This window comes from Malaclemys terrapin, chromosome 5 (genome assembly GCF_027887155.1).
Source record: "Malaclemys terrapin pileata isolate rMalTer1 chromosome 5, rMalTer1.hap1, whole genome shotgun sequence".
In the NCBI taxonomy this organism is placed as follows: domain Eukaryota; kingdom Metazoa; phylum Chordata; order Testudines; family Emydidae; genus Malaclemys; species Malaclemys terrapin.
Window position 1 is genome coordinate 92,063,356 of NC_071509.1, and position 14,948 is coordinate 92,078,303.

Here is a 14,948-nt window from a genome sequence, read left to right on the forward strand (position 1 = left end):
GGTTGGGCAATACCAACTCGGGACAAACTGGACGGGCATATGACTGGAGCATGCGGTGACCAAGATACAAAAAGGGTGGCTGACGCTGGATCTTGTCCGGTGCCACAACCAGGCCACACGCCGCAAGCTGGTGGCGCAGTTCGTCCAGCCAGTCATCAGGGAGGATGGGGTGAGCCACCAGGATGTCATCCATGTAGTGGTAAATTAAGGCATCTGGGTGTGCTGCGCGGAAGGGCCGTAGGGCCTGCGCAACAAAATGCTGACACAAGGTGGGGCTATTCAACATGCCTTGAGGGAGCACATTCCACTGATAGCGTGGAGTGGGCTGGGAGTGATTCAAAACCGGAACAGTGAAGGCAAAGTGCACCCGGTCCTCAGGGTGCAAGGGGATGGTAAAAAAACAATCCTTTAAATCTATTACAAATAACCGGTAATCACAGGGAATAAGGTTGGGATTAGGGGTACCACACTGCAGGGGACCCATAGGCTGTATAATTTTGTTAATGGCGCGAAGGTCCTGCAGGAGGCGCCACTTGCCAGATTTCTTTTTAATCACAAACACGGGGGTATTAAAGGGGCTAGTGGACTCCTCCAAACGTCCTGCCTTCAGCTGGTCATTAACCAAGTGCTGGAGGGCCTCCAGCTTTTCTAAAGGAAGCGGCCACTGCGCAACCCATACGGGTTCGTCAGTGAGCCAACGGAGGGGGAGGGCCGTATGCCTAATCATTGATATGGATGGTGGCAGTGAACTGTGTCAATAAATCACGGCCCCACAGGTTGAGGTGGACGGGGAGAATGATAGGCCGGATACGGGCGCGGCGGATGCCTTGGGGCGCCCTAACCTCCAACCATCGGGCACTTCGTTGTGAGTCCTGTGCCCCGCCCACACCCCAAACTGCCGGAGCCTGCTCTGTGGGCCAATGGGCGGGCCACTGCGCAGCGGCAATGACGGTAATGTCTGCCCCAGAGTCGATAACACCCTCGAACGGCTGATCGTTGAGGCAGTAAATGCGTTTGGGTTGGGGTGCTCCAATGTCTTTAACAACTGCTGCCACTTGTGGGTGAATAGTGCGCTGGTCGGTGGACCCGAAGCCTCCGGTTCGGGGAACGTTTCTTCCCCCTGCCGGAAGGGAGTAGGGCACAAGTATGAGTTGCGCCCAGGCATCTCCCTGAAACAGCCGTTTCGGGAGATGACTCCACAGTTGAACATGGATAATTCCACCATAGTCCGAATCCACCACCCCAGGCACCACAAACAGGCCCTGCTTGCTGGCGGACGAGCGGGGTAGGACAAGGCCCACCATGCCCTCCGGCAGCGGGCCCTGAATCTGGGACGGCATGAGGAGGACCTCCCCGGGGAGAGTGATATCCATATTTTCCTGATTAACAAGGTCAATCCCCGCACTGCCCCTTGTGGCGGCGGGGGCGTCGTGCACGGAGAGGGGCGCGGCCTTGGGTCTCGGGCTGGTCGCAGGCCCGCCTACTAGTTTCCCGGGGGGTTGTCTCGGTTAGCAGCCAAGACCCGGCTGTCACCCCCGGCCAAGCGACACTGCGCAGCCCAATGGTAGCCCTTTTTGCATTTCGGACACAGCGTGCGGGGCCTCTGGTCTGTCCGGGGCTTGGGTTTGTTTTTACACATGCCCCCCGCAGGGGCCCGACACTCCCGCCAAAAATGTCCGGGCTTCTGGCAGTTAAAGCAGTTCCCCTGAGGCTTCTGCCCCTTGTGCAGGGCAGCTGCCAGCAGGGCCATCTGATGGGTCTGAGTGCCTACGTCAGCACACGCCTGCAGCAATTCTGCCAGGGTATACCCGGGGCGCCCGACCACTGCCTGCATGGCACGGCGGCAGTCTGCATTGGCATTTTCGTAAGCCAATTTTATCATTAGTTCAGTCTGGGCTTGCGGGTTATCAATCTGCCTCTGGACTGCCTCTTGGAGGCGGTCAATAAACTGGTGGAATGGTTCGGTGGCACCCTGCCGAGTAACCGCAAAGGACTTAGAGGACTCGCCTGCAGCGGGGACCCTGCGGAACGCGCGACGGACACACTGGCCAATGATGGGAAAAGCTACCCGGGGCGTGCCCGCCGCCTGCTCGGGGATGCTCGAAAACTGCCCTGTGCCATATAACTGCTCAGCAAGATAAGCCCCCCCACCTTGCGCTGCTGCTGCAAGCGCCTCTCGCTGGTACTCGCTATCCCACACAACGTATTGCGCGGGAGACAGCACCATGCGACACATGTCTTTCCAATCTTGGGGGAGCAAGAAGTAACCGTTTGACACACCTTCCAAGATCCCCAGGGTGAAAGTGGACCGCACCCCGGTCTCACGAACTGCCTTGCGGAGCTCGCGCAGAACTGAGTAGGGGAGAGCCTCCCAGTCCACTATCTGCCCCCCATTTCCATTATCCCGCCAAGAGACGGGAAACGCCTCGAACCCACACTTGGATTCCTCATCGGTCAAGAGACTGGCCTCACGCGCTTGCCGCACCGCCGCGGCGACAGCGCCCCCCTGCCCGACCGGTAGGCAGGGGGGCGCCGCCACGGGCGGCGGCGCAGGGAGGGTCAGCTGTGGGCAGGAGGGGGGTGGCCCATCACCTGGGGGCAAAAGGGGGACCGGCTTGGGGCTGTTGGGGCCGATCCCCTCCAGTGCCTCCTTACAACGCTGCCAGAGCAGCAGGCACTGAACTGGGGCACGGGGTTTACTATACAAGGTGATCCCAATCTGTATCCAATCAAAAAGCTGCAATGACCCGCAGTCTGGATACCAGGGGCACTGGCGATCTATTTCCCTTAGGAGGTCCTCAATATGAGCGACCGGGACAGCGACACATGATCGCTGTCGTATAATCTCTTGTAACTCTCTTGCGTGCTCCTTCTGGGCACTGGAAAGTTTCCCCCCCATACTCACGAATAAGGGGCGGCAAACAGCCGCGGGCGCGCTCGGCGTATCCAGCCGGTGAGTAGAGGGGTATCACGTCGGGGTCACCAGCTGTGGTGACGACGCAGGAAAGGAAACAGAACGCCAGGTCTGTGGTAGCTAGAGAGCTTTACAAGCCTCTTGCAAAAAGCCTCCCAGGAAAACTTTCCTGGGGTTTTTATTTCTCTCCTTGCTTTGTTTACAACTCTTCTTAGTGGTTACATTCTTGCGCATAGAAAAGCCAGGCAGCATACATGCACATAAGATAACGAACCCATCTCTTGAGCGCGTGAACACCAGCTGCGAGGGTACAATCAAATCAGCCAAATAAGTTTCCCAAACACAAATGCTGGATTGAAGGTCACTCCTGCCTCGTAGCCATGGGAGCAGTTTGCCGCGCCCGTGGGCTGGCGATTCGGGAGCTATGCATCCCTACAGTTGTTACTTAAAGGTAAGCTGCTGTATATAACTATGCTAACTGCACAATCAGATTTTGATGTAGGTTATTCCAGTTTGCATTTCTGCTTCCAGCACAGCATCATTTCTCATTTCTTAGCTCTTGACAGAGTCATTGTCAGGAGGTCAAATTCATATTGTGCCCTGCATTGTGTTCAGTAAAGCCTTTATCATGAGAATAGGTATTAGAACGTTAATGCCAAATGCATCCTGTTAAATAGAGTAAAGCTCTCTACTACTTTGACCTTTCGATATTTTGCATTTTATTTCATGTTATTATTCATTTTACATAAATTAGCAAGGGAAGAGGACAGCCTATCAAAAACTCTCTCTCTTACCTGGCTGCAGTATCTATTGGGCATGCTTTAAATATTTTGACTGTAAAATCACTATAGTGCTTACTTATTCAGAGGGGAAGAAAGAGATCTTTCCATTTAAAAGGAAACAACCCACTGTTTCCTGTTGAACCTATGAAGTGATGAGCAGCCTCAACACCACTCTGCTCTTCTAAATAGGAGTCCAGGCTATTTGGAATTACCCAAGCAGTGCTCAGTACTTTGCAGTATAACTCCTATGTTACTTAATTTTTCAAATATTTCAACGGATTTGAATAAAGTCTATAGTCCAGTCTTCACTCAATCACACTGAGGGAAATCAGAAAATCAATGGAGTTATGCCAACCTGACTTAAAGCAGGATCGGTTTCAGTTGGAATTGTATAGTTTATACTCCCAGACAACGCTTGAAAAATATATGGGTAAAGAAGCATTCATTGCTTTAAATAATCTGTATATAATTCTTTTACTAAGAAACGGAGTTAATATTTCACTTTCTCTCAACTGACTGTCAAACTGCCCAGCAAATAAAGAGGTTTCAGTGACTTACCCAATTACCTAAAGACATAATGTTGGACATTTCAAGTGAATACAGAATGAAGAAATCGTAATTAGCTAGTCAGAATTTTTCCACTGAAATATTTTTTCAACAGAACCCTGCTTTTCGACAAAATGAACTTTTTTTGTGAAAAATTGTTTGTTTTCATCTAGAATTTTTGAGGTTTATTTATTTATTTATTTTTTAATGAAAATCCAAAACATTTTGAGGAAAATTTGTTTTGTTCAGATTTGTTGAAATAAATGGATTTGAATTACTATTAAAATACCCTCAAACAACTAATATGATATCTCATCTGAGCCTATATACTTCTGTTCATGTGAATATTTATACCATTTTCTTGTATTTAAAATAAATAAAAGCCCACAACTGCATGACCTGACTGACAAACTGAGAGAATACTAGATTAGGTTTTATTCTTACTCAGTTTTATTTAAAACTCTGAAGAACAGGTTTTTGAAATAAATTGATCTGACCTATCATGTTGGTTAGAAGTCAAATCAGTCACAATAAACATTCTCTCTCTCTCTTACACTCACACACACACACACACACACACACACACACGTATGGGTGAAAGTTATTTTGCTTCTTTAAATAGCTCAATGTTTATTTTGTATACCAGTCTTGCTCTAGGATATTTAATATTTGGCTGTACCTGAGAAATCAAAGCTATTGGGCTAGATTTATCCCCCCTGATACAGGGGCATACTAGAGAGCAGCCAATCTCATACTAGAAGGTCTTTCAAAGAAGATCAGTGGCAGTACATTGACTGGAGACTGAACTTATTGTGCATGCATCTTGCATGATGCCATAACCTTGAACTGATACTCGCATGGTCTGCAAACAGGAGCTATGTCAAATGAACCAAAAAAGAACTGAGTGTTGAGAAGCCTCACTTGAACAATGAGAGAGGTGTGAGAAGAAAGCATTAAGGAGGACGCCAGTTAAATAAATTATCATTTCTATTACAAACGGTTTATTCCCAGGTTTCTGAGATGTCAATGCGGTTTTCTGCTTTTAAAGAATGTAACCCAGCCAGAGGGATGATGTAGAAAGGGAAAACAAGCCTGTTATATTTGTCCTAACTTATGAATAGTAGATGGTGGATAGATTTTATGGGAAATAATGGTATCCTTTTCTTAACATTTGTAATGAGGAATGGGAAGAAAGGAAATAACCATCTTTTGATCCAGAGCAATTATCTATATAGCTGCCCTTCATAGAGACTCAGTTAATTCAGGATTTGCTTAACTTCCTACAATTCCCCTTTTCACAGGCACCAGATTTTTAACAGATTATTTTAATAACAAGTAAGTGAATTGAGAAAGTGAATGAATTAAACCTCCCAACATGATTATGAGGTGGATAAGTATTATTAACTGTTCTCCAGTTACTTCAATTGGATTACTTCAGGGATGAATTTGAGCCATAATATATTTTACATGGGTCCTGTGTTTTTACAGGACAAGTCAAATAGAGGGTAAAGTAGGTATGTCCCATGGTTATATCTGATTGTGTAAATTGGCCTGTGATCTGAAAGTCCTTATTTTTTCTTTACTGAAAGAACAATGAAAGCAAACAGAAAAGTTATTAAACAACCAAGCCTACTGAAATAGAAATCAGGAACTTCTGAGTGCTAATCTTGGCTCTGCTAATGACTTTCTCTGGAACCTTTGACATGTCACATGAAGCCGTATTTTCAGAAGTGTTGACTAATTTTGTGTGGCCCAGCATGGATGTCCAGGCTTCTTTGAGTTAGATTTCTGTTTGCTGGTTGGATATGCATTTTTTTGGAAGCATTAAGTTACTTAGATTGAATATTTAAAATATATGCAGTAATATTTGAATTGTCTCTGTCTTTAATTTCTCTGAATCGTAAGGGTATGTCATTTCTTCTCTTAATTATTTTGCTGTTTTGTTAGTATCAAAAATTAGATATTATTGTCTTTTTTAAAATTTTTGCAAAAGGTAAATCTGGAGAAGTTGTACTTAAATAGGAACTTATTTAGTCATTTGTTTGGATCCTCCCTCCTTGCAGGGTCCTAGAGTCCAGGCTCTAGCCCAAGCCCGAATGTGTACGCTGCAATTAAATAGCCCCTTAGCCTGAGCCCTGCAAACCTGAGTCAACTGGCACTGGCCAGCCACAGCTTTTAATTGCAGTGTAGCTATACCCATAGTGTTTTGGACACAGAACAGATTCTCTTGTGCTAGAGTCTGTCCACTGTCTAAGAGCTTGTGGACAAATTTTAAGCTTTCATTTAAAAAAAAGGATGGGTCTGATCTTTTGAGGTGCCATTCACACTCATCTCCCATTGAAGACTCAGATTTTCAGATTTTTGTTCCTACGTAAGTTTAAAAACTTGTTCTAGTCAGACAGACAAAAGCAGCAGAAAATTTGTCTGCTCACATTCGCCTAGTCTATTTCAATGCCAACATTATCAAGTGTGACAAAGTATGAAACAATTATTCAAATATTTTTTTTAGGCATTGGGCCCTACCTACTCTGATTTTTGAAATCATGTTAGCATGTCCCCAGAGGACTATATCTAAACCTACAACATCTCTAAATTATACACAGAAGTCTTTTGTTAAACAAAATTTCCTTAGCCATCCCCACACTGCCAATGTTGAAGAGATTGGGGATTTCCCTGCCTTTTCAGTCTTGCTCAGCTTCCCTTTTAGGTCTGAATGATATCAGTAACAATTGCAGTATTGAGCAATGGCTGGGCTAGTGACTCTTTGGTTTACTGGATGCAATAAAATGTTACACAAATCACCTAGTAGGAGGGACAAGGTGTGCCTAATACACCTAGGAATTAGGCAGATTTCCTGCCTTTCATAGGCATGCAGAGGGGAAAACACAAGTGCAGACTTGAATTTTAGTCATTTATTTTGCTGTATGTGCCTTGTCTCATTCATGTAAATGTTTATCTTAAGTGTAGTTATTAGTGTGCCATTATTTGTGAACCCTGTGACTCATATAGCCTCATTTCCAAGTACATCTGCAAAGCAGGTTTAAACAGACTATCCTCTAAAGTAAGAATTGACAATGCACAGTACAAATCATGCAATCTTTCTGTTTATGAAGGCCTGCTGAAGTCAATAGGAGCTCAATGCATGGAGGACTAACCACATTGGACTCTAATTTAGTCATCTTCAAAAATCCACAGATTTTAGGCAAAAGTGTGTATAAGATTTGCCAGGCCTTCTGTTGATTAAGAACTCATAGAACAAGAATAGAAATAGATATATTTATAAATATTTCAATGTTAGTGGTAAGGTTCAGAAGGAAACTACTTTATGTTGTTGGTCTAGTTTATATATTAAAACTTTTGGATGTGCAATTAATATGACATTTGGAATAAACCACTGGAAAACATGAAAATGCTGGTGCAGTCTTTCCCATTGCCACTTGGGGTGAACTCTTATTTTCAGAATCTCTCTTTTGGAAGACTGTTTCATTGCTGCAAAAGAATTTCAGCAACTTAATGAAGAAGATCCTGCCTTAAAAGAACAAAACTAAAAACCAAACAAATAAACAAAAAATCCCTGTATGTATTAAGGGGCTGTGTGAATGTTTTGAGTGATAAGCAATGTAAACGATATGTAGTCTGAAGAGATGAGCTCCCTGGGAAATGTGGCTGCATATAATGTTGTGTTTGTGCAGTGATGCCATAATCCTTGGTTTACTTAGAACAGTTCAAATGAAAACTGTCAGCGGAAGATGCCCCGGTGGCCACATCTGAATCAGGATAGATCTGGTGAGCGATGGGAGCTAACAGGCAGCAGTAATGTGCCTGTCACTGTTTTCTGCTATCATAAGAACATAAGAATGACCATACTGGGTCAGACCAAAGATCCATCTAGCCCAGAATCCTGTCTTCTGACAGTGGCCAATGCCAGGTGCCCCAGAGGGAATGAACAGAACAGGTAATCATCAAGTGATCCATCCTCTGTCGCCCACTCCCAGCTTCTGGCAAACAGAGGCTAGGGACGCCATCCTTGAAAATAGGCTCAGATGGCAGAAGATTTGCAAAAAAGGACTAACAAATGTTTGCCAAAGTGGATGAAGGTAATAGCTTTAAGTACTCAGAGTTTGAATGGAGAAGAATTGTTCCTACGTTTTGCTGACTTTCTTTCCTTTTTATAACGGACAGCAGTGAGAAGCAGGACATGTAATAGCTCCCAATGTGAGTACTGTAAATGGCACAGACATTTAGAAAAGGATGTTTGCTGCATCCAAACTTCCAGAAAAATTGGGGTCCAACAGTAATCCTTTATTCCCATTTCAGGATTTTCATATATTCTTGAAGAAGTGTGACATGTACTAGATGAAATACTTACGAGCTTCAATAATTGGGTTGTCAGAGGACTTTATTCAAGCATTAAAAAGGGCTCCTGTGATGTTTACTCTTACCTGTATGTAGGAGAATTTTTATTATCTAACTGTGCTGTCTAACAATGAAACTGAAGATTAGTCAAAGGACTAGATTGTGTCCCAAACTCATAGGCTATAGCCTATAGTGAGGGATGGCACATTGCTGTATTACCCCTGGATCATCACAGAAGGAAGTAATTCTCATCCCAGGGAGGGTTTAAGAGGGTTCTAAATCTCCCTTCTTTGCATGTGCACATATTGCAAGTCACAATCTTGCCTGAAGCAAATGCAAGATAAGATAAATAAGCGGAAAAATGTGAAGCCAAGAACGTAATAATTGATTGTGTATTCTCTCCTAAACAGCAAATGTTAATCCGAGATTACAGAGAAGGAGACAGGAGAATTATAGAAATGTAGGGCTAGAGTGGACCTCCTGAAGCAGGACCAAGTACACCTGTGACGTTGTGCAGTCTATATGGTTTTATAAAAACATGATAATAAGTGAATATAATGTAACTGGAATATGCTTCATGCAAAAGGTCTCTTGTAAGGTATCATTACAAAGTTTATAATCAACGGAGTGTGATCATCCTATTTGTATAAATGTACCACTAAATGTATCTAAAACTAGAAATATAAAATATAACTCTGAGGGCCTATTGTAATTATGCAAAGTGTGGGCCATTAATGGAGGTTTGGAATCTTGATGACTCCCATTAACCAGGACCATTGTCTGCAGATGGCTGTGTTTTACCTGTGAGTCTTCCGGTATATGTGTGTGCTGGCAAGTGGATAATGAAGTCTTGCAGTGACATGTGATCATGTCAGCTGAACTGGAATCCATCTTTAACCTGGTGCTTTTCCAGTGCGGGGGGGAGACCCAGAGGGACAAAGGGTTCCCACCTTATGCAAAAGATATATAAAGGGGTGGAAGAGAACAAGGCGGGAGAGGAGCCATCATGAAGAATCCCCTAGCTATCACCTGAGCTGGAACAAGAGTTGTACCAGGGGAAAGAATTGTGCCCAGGCCTGGAAGGTGTCCAGTCTGAGAAAAAACTTACTGAAGCATCTCTGAGGGTGAGATTATCTGTATTCAGTTTGATTAGACATAGATTTGTGCACTTTATTTTATTTTGCTTGGTAACTTACTTTGTTCTGTCTGTTACTACTTGGAACCACTTAAATCCTACTTTCTGTATTTAATAAAATCACTTTTTACTTATTAATTAACTCAAGAGTATGTATTAATACCTGGGGAAGCAAACAACTGTGCATATCTCTCTATCAGTGTTATAGAGGGTGAACAATTTATGAGTTTACTCTGTATAAGTTTTATACAGGGTAAAACGGATTTATTTGGGTTTAGACCCCATTGGGAGTTGGGCACCTGAGTGCTAAAGACAAGCACACTTCTGTGAGCTGCTTTCAGGTAAACCTGCAGCTTTGAGGCAAGTAATTCCGACCCTGGGTCTTTGTTGGAGCAGACGAGAGTGTTTGGCTCAGCAAGACAGGGTGTTGAAGTACTGAGCTGGCAGGGAAAACAGGAATAGAAGTAGTCTTGGCACATTAGGTGGCAGCTCCCAAGGGGGTTTCTGTGATCCAACCCATCACAACACCTGCACCATTGCTGACGGGTGTTTGTCTAATCTGTTCTTAAAACTCTCCAGGGATTCCACAACCTCCTTTGGAAGCCTATTCCAGAATTTAACTATTCTTATAGTTAGAAAATCTTTCCTAATATCTAACCTAAATCTCACTGCAGATTAAGATGATTACTGCTTGTCCTACCTTCAGTGGACATAGAGAACAATTGATCATCAGCCTCTTTATAACAATCCTTAACATATTTGATGACTTTTATCAGGTCCCCCCTTGGTCTTCTTTTCTCAAGACTAAATAAGCCCAGTTTTTTTAATCTTTCATCATAGGTCAGGTTTTCTTAACCTTTTATAATTTTGACTCTTTCCAATTTGTCCATATCTTTCCTATAGTGCTGTGCCCAGAATTGAGTATAGTACTCCCTCTGAGCACTCCTTATGAGTAGATCAGGACAATTACCTTCCCTGTCTTACAACACTCCTGTTAATCCACCCCAGAATAATATTAGCCTTTTTTGCAACTGCATCACAGTGTTGATTCATATTCATGTTGTGATCCACTACAACCCCAGATTTTTCTTCAATATTACCATCTAGCCAGTTATTACACATTTTGCAATTGTGCATTTGATTTTTCCTTCCTAAGTGAAGTATTTTGCACTTATTTTTATTGAACTTCATTTTGATCTCAGACCAATTCTCTAATTTGTCAAGGTCATTTTGAATTCTAATCCTGTCCTACAAAATGCTTGAAACCCCTTCCAGCTTGGTGTCATCTGCACATTTTATAAGCATACGCTCCACTCCATTATCCAAGTAATTAATTAAAATATTGAACAGTATCCGCATCCACACAAGGAAATAAGGAAACAAATCAACAGAGCCTGATGTGTACCCAGAAGCCTCCTACTACAAGACAAGCCCAAGAAAGAAACCAATAGAACTCCACTGGCCATCACCTACAGTCCTCAGCTTAAACCTCTCCAACGCATCATCAGTGATCTACAACCCATCCTGGACAATGATCCCTCACTTTCACAGACCTTGGGAGGCAGGCCAGTCCTCGCCCACAGACAACTCGCCAACCTTAAGCATATTCTCACCAGCAACTACACACCGCACCATAACAACTCTAACTCAGAAACCAATCCATGCAACAAATCTTGATGCCAACTCTGCCCACATATCTACACCAGCAACACCATCACAGGACCTAAGCAGATCAGCTACAACATCACCGGTTCATTCACCTGCATGTCCACCAATGTTATATATGCCATCATGTGCCAGCAATGCCCCTCTGCTATGTACATTGGCCAAACTGGACAGTCACTACGTAAAAGGATAAATGGACACAAGGCAGATATCAGGAATGGCAATATACAAAACCTGTAGGAGAACACTTCAACCTCCCTGGCCACACAATAGCAGATGTAAAGGTAGCCATCTTACAGCAAAAAAAACTTCAGGACCAAACTCCAAAGAGAAACTGCTGAGCTTCAGTTTATTTGCAAATTTGACACCATCAGATCAGGATTAAACAAAGATTGTGAATGGCTAGCCAACTACAAAAGCAGTTTCTCCTCCCTTGGTGTTCATACCTCAACTGCTAGCAGAGCACCTCACCCTCCCTGATTGAACTAACCTCGTTATCTCCAGACTGATTCTGGCCTGCATATTTATACCTGCCTATGGAAATTTCCATTACATGAGTCTGACGAAGTGGACATTCACCCACGAAAGCTTATACTCTAATACATCTGTTAGTTTTAAAGGTGCCACAGGACTCTCTGTTGCTTTTTACAGATCCAGACTAACACGGCTACCCGTCTGATACTTCACATCCACAGCTTTTCGCCACCCACTAGGCCAGTACAAAAGATGAAATAGAAGTATAATATAAAAGGTACTTCCTTCAATGATGTATCATGTAATTGTAAAGTGTAAGGGCAGTAAGAGACATGTATATCTTGTTATTGTCTGCAAAAATATAAAATGAAATTTGGACTTCAAAATTTGGGAAGCAAGTATGTGAATGAAATAGGCATAGGAATAGTATGCCTCTTCCCGATTCCCCAGGTTGTTTGCTGCCTGGACCAATTTAGAGGCTCGAAATCAAACTTCGCCTTTTGTGTCCTCATTGAGGTGCTGTTGTTGTTAGTTATTGTTTATATTACAGGAGCCCTCATAATGTGGTAGGTGTGGTATGGACATATAAGAATATAGACTGTTGCAGCTAACACACAATAAAACAAAAACCAACAACAACAGCAACAACAACAACAACAAAAAACAGTGCAGAAGATAACCGATAACACGCATATTATGTAAAAGGCCTGACTCTGCAGGAGTCACATGTGGGGCCTTGATTTAATTTGTGTTGTCTCAAACTCAGCATCACAATAAAACATACCCTTGGCATATCTACATGCTGGGGTCACTCAAGCCACTTCTGGTTTAATAGAGTCATCAGCTAAGGAGTGCACTATATTGCTCAGGAGGGCATGCAAACATGACTTTAAGACACCTTGAAATACTCCTCTACTCTGGGGCTGGCTGTGCACCAGACTGGTCCACTGGCATTAAGTTAGATCATCCTATGGGCTACTCTAAATTACTCTGGCTCTAATAACTCCCAAAATGCTGATACAGCATTTGGGGAACTCACAATCTAAACACAGATTATAAATGCTGTTACTGGAAAATCTTCAAAAGTGAAGGCTTTGGTAAAGAAAAATAGAAAATCACCTGAAACCTTAATTAAAAATAAACCCAAACCAATCAGTATCTATATATTTTTGGTGAAAACTGAAGATGTGGCCACTTTGTGCTGTAATAGTGTGTAGTATTGCCCTAACTCAGTGGTTTTCAATCCATGGCCTGTGGAACCCTGGGGGTTCACAGACTATGCCTAAGAGGTCTGCAAAAGGTGACTATGATGATAAAGTTTCAGATCCCAGGAGGTGGTGGTGTTACCACAGAAGCCCACAGTTTAGTGCCCTTTCTCACGCTGCATCAAATTCCATGCTGAGCATGTGCAATGTATATAGTTGAATTCTGTTTAGTCAGTTTTCAGTCTAACTCTTCTAGAAATTCAAATTCTAATGAAAGTGCAGACCCCTTTGGAAATTCAACCTGTGATCCATAGACTCCCCTACCTAGGTAGGTAGGGGAGTCTATGGATCACAGGTTGAATTTCCAAAGGGGTCTGCACTTTCATTAGAAATTGTTTAGGGGTCCACAAATGAAAAAGGTTGAGTTAGGGCAGTGGTTTTCAAACATGTCAGCCACAGGATGATCATTCCTGTGCATGGTGAACCTTCATTGATGTACAGTCAGAGATGGGTGCATGGCCAGAATGCTTCTATGACCAGAATGCTTCTATTGCTCTTTTGGGGCTACTGACAACCAATATAACTTAAATCAGCCTTCAACATGGGCTCTGTATCAGGGTTGTGCAAAGACCACCTCTGCTGACTCCCTCAACGGGACTCTGTGAACTGCTGGAGTCAATGTTAGTTGCTAGGTTACTACTGGCTAGAAGAGCCCAGGGTCAAATAAATATTGCCCTTTGACTCTGGCAGAGCAAGGACTTGAGACTAGGTCTTCCACATCTTAGGTGACTGCCTTAAACATCAGGCTATTAGCTATTCTAGGGTGCTCTTTCTCTCTCTCTTGTTTTGATCAGAAATTCCTTCCTAGATTTGAGAAACCAATTCTTGACAAAAGTTTTGTTGAAATTGGCACATTCCCTAGAAAAGTTTTAGTTTTGGCACATTGACAGGTTCTGACTGAAAACCATTTCCTCAAAAAATTCCTGACCGGCTCTACTTGTGATTGTTCAGTATACAGCCTTTTAAAATTCATTTTAAATTCATCAGACCAGCACAGATTTGTGGCTAATGCTTTGACCTCGCTTGGTTTGTGGATCAGGTCACTCACTTCAGGTGCTGGGAGGGTCGCATGTCTGGCAAAAAGAGGGACCATCTTGAATTATTCTGTAGCAATTCCTCTAGCTCATATGTGAGTGGCATGTAATACTCTTTGGACAAAGAAACATTACACTGTTTTATGGGGCCTGATCCAATGGTGTGCTGAAGAGAAGTATAAACCAGAGGAGAAATCAAATGAGCTGCTGTTGAACACAGGGAAGGGTATGGAGGAAGAAATCAGCCTTTTAAAAATATTATAGCAGTTCAAATATATATCCAAATGCTAAAAACTATTTGTGTTTGTTCCTCTGTAGATTAAAAGCAGTCAGGCTTTTTATGCCTAGTTTTATCACAGTGCAAATTATTATAGACAAGTTATAACTCCTGAAAATATGGGTTTTAAAAGCATTGACTCAGCTTTTACTACTGCAGTATAAACAGCACTGCTATGATACTCTAATATTTACTGTTTCCAAGATACACTTAAAAACACAGAAGTTGTGCTTAGAGCTCAGTGCCGTCTTCTAATGACAAAATGTTTAGCTAATATCTTTTCCCCCCTATTCGGAGCTAATTAAGCAATAACTGTAAAGGGAACATGCAAGGCAACAATTACTTCTCATTATGCTGATTTACCCCAAAGCCATGAGCAGCTGCAGTAGTCGTGCTACATAGGAATTTTTTTCCTTTGGCATACACTGTACAGGCTGTCCTGTGATGAGGTTGTAAGTGCTCAAGGACTATTGATTTTTTTTTTTAATGAAAGCTTCTTT